The 9221-nt window shown below is 45.6% G+C and overlaps 1 long non-coding RNA gene across 1 annotated transcript; it reads right to left on the bottom strand.

Annotated features, from left to right (window-relative positions):
- Positions 1 to 4702: 4702 nt before the first annotated feature.
- LOC125759310 (uncharacterized) lies at positions 4703 to 7777 on the bottom strand. Its single transcript, XR_007416877.1, has 4 exons — positions 7425 to 7777; positions 7287 to 7358; positions 5179 to 5243; positions 4703 to 4810 (listed from the first exon to the last, which is right to left on the bottom strand). It is a non-coding gene; the product is annotated as an uncharacterized LOC125759310 (long non-coding RNA).
- Between the last annotated feature and the right edge of the window lie 1444 nt (positions 7778 to 9221).

The raw sequence follows: 9221 nt of genomic DNA, 5'->3' as shown, positions 1-9221 counted from the left end.
CTTGCTGCTAGTCTATCCATAATGCAGAAGCTACAGGGCAGCATAAACGATGGTTAATGTCGGTATATACTGTTAGCCAAATGACTAACATCGGCTTGCGTCGGCTGAATGTGGATAATGTCGGCTAATGTTTGATAATGTCGGCTGCAGTGTTGCCATGGGGGCTCCCTAAGGTTAAAGGGCCCGTGTATTGAACCACTTTACAATAGCGACCGTGAAACAATAGTCCTTCTTCAAGAGCACGAGGACCATCAAAGGGCGTGCAAGTGCTCATGGGAAATTAGTATGCGCCGCAGCAGCCGCCACGAAGAGCGCGCGGGCCTCGCGCTTGAGCTTTCCATTTGTGCCGTGCTAGCACTTCTCAGATCATGTAAATTTGCAAGCTGCAACATATTACGGAGCAATTCAGTCATGAACAACTGTGTTCAGCTGTGATTGCCTCCACGATTTGCATTTGTGTAGTGGTTCCGCGTGCAACTCTTTGACAAGCATAGCGGTTCCGAGGCGCCATTGCTTTCCTTTTTTTAGATGTGAAGCACCTTTTGCTCTTGGCTGTGTCCGTAGTTCCATGGACGACCGTCCCACCTAGCTTAGCAATCTGAGCGCGCGCTCGCGCCAAGAATTCTTCTTCCTCTTGTTCTTCGACCTCCTTGATGATGATATGTGCAGAGCACTTAGTGGCCCGAACTGCCGTATGCTGTTCTAGGTTGGTGTAACGCAGAAAAAGCCATCTGTGCTGGCACGCGCTAGCGCATTCGGGCCTGTGTAAGGGGCTGGGCAAGACGCTCTGGCCTCTCCCCCTTACACTCTCCCAGCCATCACGGCATGGCGTCGGGGAACGAGATTCTGCAGACGCGCGATGAACCCGCCTTGCGTGCTCCAACAAGAGTTCGGGACGAGTAACAGCAACAGCAACTACAGTGGATTCATGGTGTCATCCACATGCAAGCACGCGTTAACATCGGGCAAGGTGCCCGTGATGAACGGAACTTTAAGTCGACCCATGCGCTGCTTCGCATCCCCGCATGGTTCCCTTTAGTGGGAGATTGTGTAATGTTTTTACCAGCCCGCCCTACGGCATAATTCAATAATACTGTCTGGAGTTTTACGTGCTAAAACGACGATATGATTATGAGGCAAGCTTTTAACCACGTGGTGTTCTTTAACGTGTACTGACATCGCACAATACACGGGCCTCCAGCGTTTCGGCTCCATCGAAATGCGACCGCCGCGGCCGGGATCGAACCCGCGACCTTCAGGTCAGCAGTCGCACACCGTAATCGCTTCGCAAACACGGCAAACGTACCTCATGAATAAATAAAATATACAACTTGGTTCCCGACGTGAAGTCCAGAAGCGGCCTACGAAATTCGCGTATGCGTTTGAAATCAACATTCACCAACACTGTCGAGAGACACAAGGTGAGGTTCTGATATTTTAAGAATACGCGAAGGAGTGCAGCCGGCATTTAATAAAATAACATATATTAACATGGCAGCATCCGCGTCGCTCGCACCATAGGTCTATGGTGCGAGCGTCTATCAAGCGTCTCAAGCATATCAAGCGTCCACAAGCGTCTATCACCGTTCGTTGGCAATAACTGCAAGTGTTGTAAATACAAATGCCGGTTGTATTTCCGCGTGGATGCTCATCATCTTAAGTCTCCATGACACTAAAGGGTCAAACGGAAAGGTATGAATTGCCATTTGATCAGTGACATTCATACCTATACACTGCATTTAATCGTTGAATGAACATGAATTAGGTGTTCCAGGTCATATTGCCTACGATAATCCTCCTCGACGATATTGACGTCCGATGACGTGTATGCCGTTAACTGCTACATGCTATGTACATCCTCTCGGTATCAGCTACACTCACTGTATTATCTCTTCACATTTCATGCGCAGAAATACATATATGCAGATGCATTCGGATATGTGCAGTATTTACGATTTAAGAACAGTAAAGATGCGGTGGCGTGTCCTTTGCTATTCATGCTCCCGCGGCGCCAATGAGCAGCGGACTGAACAACTGCCTCGCTCGAAGTACAAAGTTTTCGTATAGTGCTCCACGCGGCTGTGGGGTGCCCTGCCATAGCTTTTAAACTTTCTATACACAAACACTTGGGGCAGCGGAAGAGCATAGCGAAAGAACATTTTTGTGACTTGGACCGTCTGTCCATGTATTTAGGGCACTCAACAAACGACTCAGCCACCGCATGTATATGCATGAGAAGTGTTTTAAGGGACAACCTTCTCGTCGTCTCACTATTTCAGTTAGTGTCTCGCAGTCTCCTGGCTAAATTACGTGACGCAGGTACCACGCTTGATACACATAAGCCTAGAAGGCTGCACGTTTGGAATGCCAGGGCGCACTTGCCTGTGAACGCCGGCGTCGACGGAAGGCTAATTCGCCTGTCCGATCCAGCGAAGTGACAACGAAATGGCAGCAAAGCGAGAGCCAGATGGGTACGGTAGAGTGTAGCGGAGGTGAAACGCCAATGCCGCGAATTAGACGCACCGCGCTGTAAAGAGTAGAAGGATAAAAAGGAAAGCATCGAATAAAAAAATTGACAGTCGCAACACAAATCAAATATTCTTTATGAACGAACACTAAAAGATATGAAATGTCACATAATCACACACAAAAAAAACAAAAAAAACAGCAGGAAAAAGCTGACAAACACGAGGTAAACACGGGCGAACGAATGATAAGTAGCTGGTACTGCTTTACTTCGGGTAGAACTGACCGATTTTGATGCGAAATACTTTCCAGTAGTAACGCGCGACACAAAATCGCACATCGAGGCCCATGGTGCACGGGTCGGCTCCACAGGGGATTCTGACTCTTTATAGACCCAAAGTTTCAAAACCTGAATCCGACAGTGCGAAGGAGCCTGTGTCATCAAAAATGAAGTGCCGGGGTCGGCGGTGTTCTCGATGGGTTAAACAGCACGATGGAAGCAAATTATGGAGATCATGGCCCGAGCTCGGATGGAATCTAGGCATGGTGTCACGCAGTCTCATGTCTCGATTGCATCTCGCAGGTGCTACGCTTGACGCACATAAGCCGAGCTTGCATGTTTGGAATGCCAGGGCGCGCTTGCCTGTGAACGCCAGCGTCGACGAAAGGCTAATTCTCCTGTGCATTTCAGCGAAGTGACAGCAAAATGGCAGCGAAGCGACAGCCAGATCGGTATGGAAGATTGTAGCGGATTTGAAACGCCAATTCCGAGAGTTAGACGCACCGCGCTGTAAACAGTACAAGGATGAAAAGGAGAGCATCGAATACAAATATGACAGTCGCAACAGAAATCAGATAATCTTTATCAAGGAACACTAATATAGATACATAGTCAAATAATCACACGAAAAGAACACAGAAGAGCAGGAAACAGCTGATAAACACGCGATGAACACGGGCGAACCAATCATATTCAGCTTGTACTGCTTTACTTGGGGTAGAACTGACTTTGATTTTCAATTCGAAATACTTTCCACTAGTCACGCGCGACACTAACTCGCATATCGAGGCCCATGGTGCGCGGGTAGGCTCCACAGGGAATTATCAGTCTATATAAATCCAACGTTTGAAAACCTGAACCCGACAGTGGGAAGGAGCCCGTGTCGCACAAAATGCGGGGACGGCGTTGGCGTTGCTCTCGATGGGTTAAATATCACGATGGAAGCAAATAATGAAATCATGGCTCGAGCTGGAATCGAATCTGGGCATTCTTCATGGCACTCAAGTATTCTACCACGCAGCCAGACCAGTGCTTCTAACTGTTACGGGAAAAGACAATATACAAGCACCAGGATAGGACAACGCCAACTGGGGTGGCAGTGTCAGCTAACTGCTTTTATACCATTGTAGCAAACATTACAGATCTGACTTCGCAAAGCTACAGTCAGGCGTAGCGTCAATACGCCTGCAACTGCTATGTGTAATATGCACGTCATCGCCTCACAGACAGCACTTCGCGGTTATGGAACTGGTGTATCTGCCCTTATGAAAATGTGAGACGAGTTCAAAAAGAAAGTCTAATGACTTCTGACATTTCAGTTATTTGACGCTCTAATGTGTCCCTTTAGAATTTTGTAATGTATTTGAAATGCCATTCAAAAACATATTGGCCAATTATTCTGATGTGTATTAACATGTGATAGTCTGATGCGGATTAACATGTGATAGGCCGATGCGTATTAACATGTGATAGTCTAGTGAGCATGAAACGACCTTTGACATCAACACTAATTTGATTCTCTAATGTATTTCTTCAGAATTGTTTTAATGTACTCATAATGTCATTCAAAAACATATTGGCCACCGTCATTCCAATGTGTCCTTATGAGTGACTTTCTTGGGAGTATGAAACATCCTGTTTGCGATGACCCTCGGCCAAGCTTGTGCTTCGTGGCCAATGACATTCATAACATTCCTGAAACAGAACTATTACAGTGCATGATAACATTTATGATATGTCCGGATGATAGTACGGAATCACATATTAGTTGTGCCTGACAATGTGTTTGCTGGTTGATACACATGCAGCCAAGCATCATACAAAAGTACATGTATGCACCTTCTACAACACTTGGGCTGTACAAAGACATTTCTCAACAAAAGAAAATGGATAAAAACATTTATTGACTGGGAAACATGCAGAGGTTAAATGAAAAAAAATATGGTGTACACCTGTCATATCTTCGTTTCGTTTAATCTGTCTACTTAACATTGATGACAGATTGCTTTTGATGCGCAGGGTCCTTGTAGGGAATCCATGTATGTGTATCCATGCATGTGTATCCTGCACGAAAGATCGCAGTAAATATATAAGAGTTGCAAAGAAAACTTTATCCAACACATCGTGCACCTTAGAACACTTAGATGTACTGCCAAGGCCCCGTGCAGGTAGTTGACAAAAACACTTTTGTGAAGTTAGAGTTAGTCAAAATTGCATCTTATATCGCATTTCCAATCGAAACTTTCAGCAAATCCTGTTAGAAAACAGGAAAACAACACAGAAGGTCAAGTCCAGCATCAAGTATACATTAATGGAGTTACGTCTAGCGTCTTGTTTCTTTGATCTTAGAATTCCCTCAAAAAAGGTGCAATAGGTTCATGAGCAGGCGCAACATGTCCAAGCTTTTTGTAAAGATTGAAACAAAGGCCTACCATAAAATATAAACTCGACCAGGCTCACAGGTAGAACGCTCCCATCTTCTTCTGCAAGCTGTCGTCTGCTTCAGTTCCACGAACAGGTGAGATCACCGGGTACATATGTAAAGGATACCAGAAAACATTCATGAGTTGGCGCACCACACAGACCTTACAGCTCACACACAATACATACAATGTATTCAGGCAAGTCTATGTTTATATACCAGCAAGGGCCTTGAATGATGGACTCAGATTGCGCTATAGGAACAGGTATAACCTGAGCAACGGCTCATGGCAGACAACTGTAATGGTGCCATTGCAAGCCGAACTCTCAGAAAGTTATGTACTTAGTAAACACTATGCGGTTGGAGAACGCAGATTACCATATAGGTCATTTAAATGACGAAAATTACATCAGCTCTGCTACACAATATAAAATGCATAAATTGATAAAATAAGAGTATGTGTGGCCCATGTGCACACTCCATAATGCCGAGCTTTACATATTGTATTATATGATGAATTTGAGCCGTTTAGGAAAGTAATTCTAGTCGTGTTAAAGCCAATCAATGCCTGGAATATCGGTTTGAATTTGTAGTGCTGCAAGCCATAAAAAAAACCGTTAACCACTTTTGTCAGCCTTCTCTAAACTTCTGCACACATAGTTACATATGAGAATTTAGATTTATTTCCCCTAATAATTACTTCATAAAATTAAAGTAGCACTCTCACAATGAATGCTACGTCTTAGTCGCACAACCTGCAAATAAGAGCGCTTTTTCAGTTTCATGCTCCCTTAAGAAAAGCTCACAAAAGAAACATGAACTTTAGATAAGCACATAATTGAGGTGTGCTGTTGCCCCCTCAGCACAGTGGATAAAAAGCTCTTGGAACAGTGCTGCTTAACCATTACAACAACTTCTGTTAATATAAACCAGTATGCTTCAGGAAACAATATAACGACGGGAAAAATATTTCACATCATTTTTCTCAAACACAAATATTGCAACAAAAGGCACCTTGCCAAACGCAACTAACTGGCATATTTGTCTAGAATTGATAATTATAAACATCTTGTGCTACTTCAAATTAATGCACACATGGTGTTAGTACCAGAATATAACGTAATTCACTGACTTGTATTATCTTGAAGTGGGTTCACCCAACGCAAGTTCGTTTCTCGTAGCAACGACCTTGCACAGTCAGATTAAAATCCTAACCATAGTGCAACTAACTTCTAACAAAAACAAGCGCGGTGCAGTAGTCACGGAGAAAGCCACAAACACACGCCACTGCAGAGCACCGCGCGCGCATGTGCAGCCGCAGCGTGTTTTGATATCTTCCTCCCCGCGTACTACATGCCAATTATTACTGAGTTTCCTGAAGAGTTACTTCATTTGTACCTGCATCATGAGAAGGCTAGGCGATGAACGTTATGTTTAAAGCAGTTTTATTTCCGAAGTCATAAGCCATCGTACAAGTAGCTTCAGGCGATGATCTCGTGCAGTATACAGCTGTAGTCGATTTCAATAACTTTCGACGACGCTAAGAAGTTTACTTACGGAATCACAACTGGGCTACAAAAAATCTTGCAAATGATTCTTATTTCGGTTTACGATCGCTTCTGAGCGGCGGAATCCAAGAACGGGCCACTTTCTCTCCTCGGTCGCGGCCGCCTCCCGTCTACGAGAAAGGGCCATGCTGGCCATGCTCTCAAGCACTGCAGTCCTCCCCTCCTTCCTCACCTCCCCCACTCCGGTCCCCTGCGCCCAAAAGGACAACGCGAGTGTGACCCTCCCTGCGACACACATCGCGCAGGCGTCCCCAAGGTCATCCAGCTCCCGGAGAGAAGCGGCAGCGGCGCTTTTGTATGCCCCCTCTACCCTCGCACTCCAGCAAGCGGGAAGCGGGCGGGCCGAGCGACAGGCATTCTTGGAATAATCGAACAGCCAAGGAAGAAGAGCGCCATTACACGAAACGCTTGCGTTACAGAAGCGGAGTATCGCGCAAAGCAACGCGCCTTCATCCACCCGTTGCAGTTGTAGGTAGTGAACACACATGGTGAATGCTTCATACAACCGTATAAAGTGCACAGAAAGCATTGAGCATAGCGTAAAACATACCTGTCTATCATCCTTCCTCTGGCCATCATCCCCGCAGAGTGAACACACCGCCCAGACGATCACACTCGGTTCCTGCGTAAAAGACGTCATGTAATGAAGTAACCTAGCTGTGTAATTCAGAAATATTCTAGAACTTACCAAAATCAGGCATCCACTGCGCACTCTTCAGCTTTACAGTCCACAATGTACCGTGCACTCGGCGACAGTCTTGTCAAAAGGCTGCTGTACGTCTGCACTCGCCGTCAGTCACGAGACTAGGACCTAGATCGTCTTGGAAGGTACACTTGATATTGAATCACGTAACCAACGTGCATAATCGATAAACGTGGTAACGAAGCATTGTAGAACACAGCATGGCACACACACAAACCGCGCGCACCCGTCAAACAACTAAAGCGCCCCCAAGGACAACTTTTCTTGGCAATGAAGGGAAGGCTACGGGGGCGGAGCTACTGCACATGTACTGCTCCGCGAAATAGTCCGGTTCGGCGCGCGTTTCGAATTTAGTTTTGGTTTGTGAACCTTCCGTACCTCATGTGACGGCCATTGCATTGTTCGAGCGGCCGTCTCAGGCTTATACAGCCATTTGCTAGTGAAATTCGTCAGAAGCTCCCTCGGCGAGTCGTCGGGAAAGCTGGAAGGTGACGAGCGCTCACTTGAAGACGAAGGCGCTATTTTGACTGTGAGGTGCACATAAAAGGTGCGACGTTTTCACAAGTGCAAAAACGCGAAATGACGCTGCTTAAATCAGAACAAATATAAATATCTCCTTGGTGCGTGCTGACCCTCTCTTCAAACAGCGCTCCGTAGAAAATAAAGCAATGTTGTTTTTATTTGTCACTGTACATACAAAAAACTGTATTTATGGCTTTTTTTTACACCCGTGTGTGCATGTTGGGAATGTGTTATGGCTGTTCGATTTTGTTATACAACTATACATTTTGTTTTGGGGAAATGAAAGTTAGAAATGGGCAGTTTTCAAACTCGCATCCCAGACGATGGTCATCTCTGAGTCCTTACTCAAAAGAAACGCTTTTTTGTTTCAAGTTACTGCCCTCTCCCGTGGATAGAAAGAGGTAGGGATTATGATGGGAGGAGGAAATAGGTAGGGTGTGATAAGCGACACCCAACGTTGCACACAGAGGAGGTGAATGGGACAAGGAAGGAGTGAAGGGAGAGAGGAGTTGACGGCGTGGAGAGCGGGAGAGTCGCGTGGAGACGACATTACGAGGGGGGCGCGGCGGGAGAAGGATGTACGCGACGTTGGGCCAAATCGAACTTTGCTTGTCGGCTGCTTCTGACCAGCGTTGCAACAGCGAGGAGAGATAGAGACAGTAGTTTGAGGTTGGGAAAAACGCTTGTCCGCGTATCTTTGCAACCAACAACATTCTGTTTTGGACATATATGTAAGTGCACCATGCATAAGAACAGTCCCTAATTTTTATCACAACAACAACGAACTTTTTTTTCTGTACGTCACCCATTGTCCACAGTTCCAATTCTTCTCCGCCCCCCAAAATCCTTCGCGACGCCGTGCGGGTAATCCCCACTCTCCTCCGTTAACTTCTACTGGAAAAATGGGCAACACGGGCCCCTGAGCGAGTGTTCGCAGTGTCACTTGATCATATCTGTTCATATTTGCATATGTGATCGACTCATGCCTTTTAAAAATAAGGAAATGCTTACTTCTATATATGCGGCAGGTAATATAATGAACCTTGCTGGGGTCGTCAGCAATTCTTCGATCGCCGGTGCATGGGCGATATATGTAAAATATTTACGCATTCTACTGAAACACGATATTTGTGTACATTGCAACACAAATTGTTTATTGCTTGTAGTCTCTGAAAGACGAACTTGCCTATTGTGATAAACTGATTTTACGGTGGCGATTAAGGCTTTTTAACTTCTTTGTTGTGATGCGCGTTTTGACAT

This window comes from Rhipicephalus sanguineus, chromosome 7 (genome assembly GCF_013339695.2).
Source record: "Rhipicephalus sanguineus isolate Rsan-2018 chromosome 7, BIME_Rsan_1.4, whole genome shotgun sequence".
Classification (NCBI taxonomy): domain Eukaryota; kingdom Metazoa; phylum Arthropoda; class Arachnida; order Ixodida; family Ixodidae; genus Rhipicephalus; species Rhipicephalus sanguineus.
Note: the sequence above shows the minus strand (reverse complement) of the source record. Positions and strands in the feature narration are given on the sequence as shown.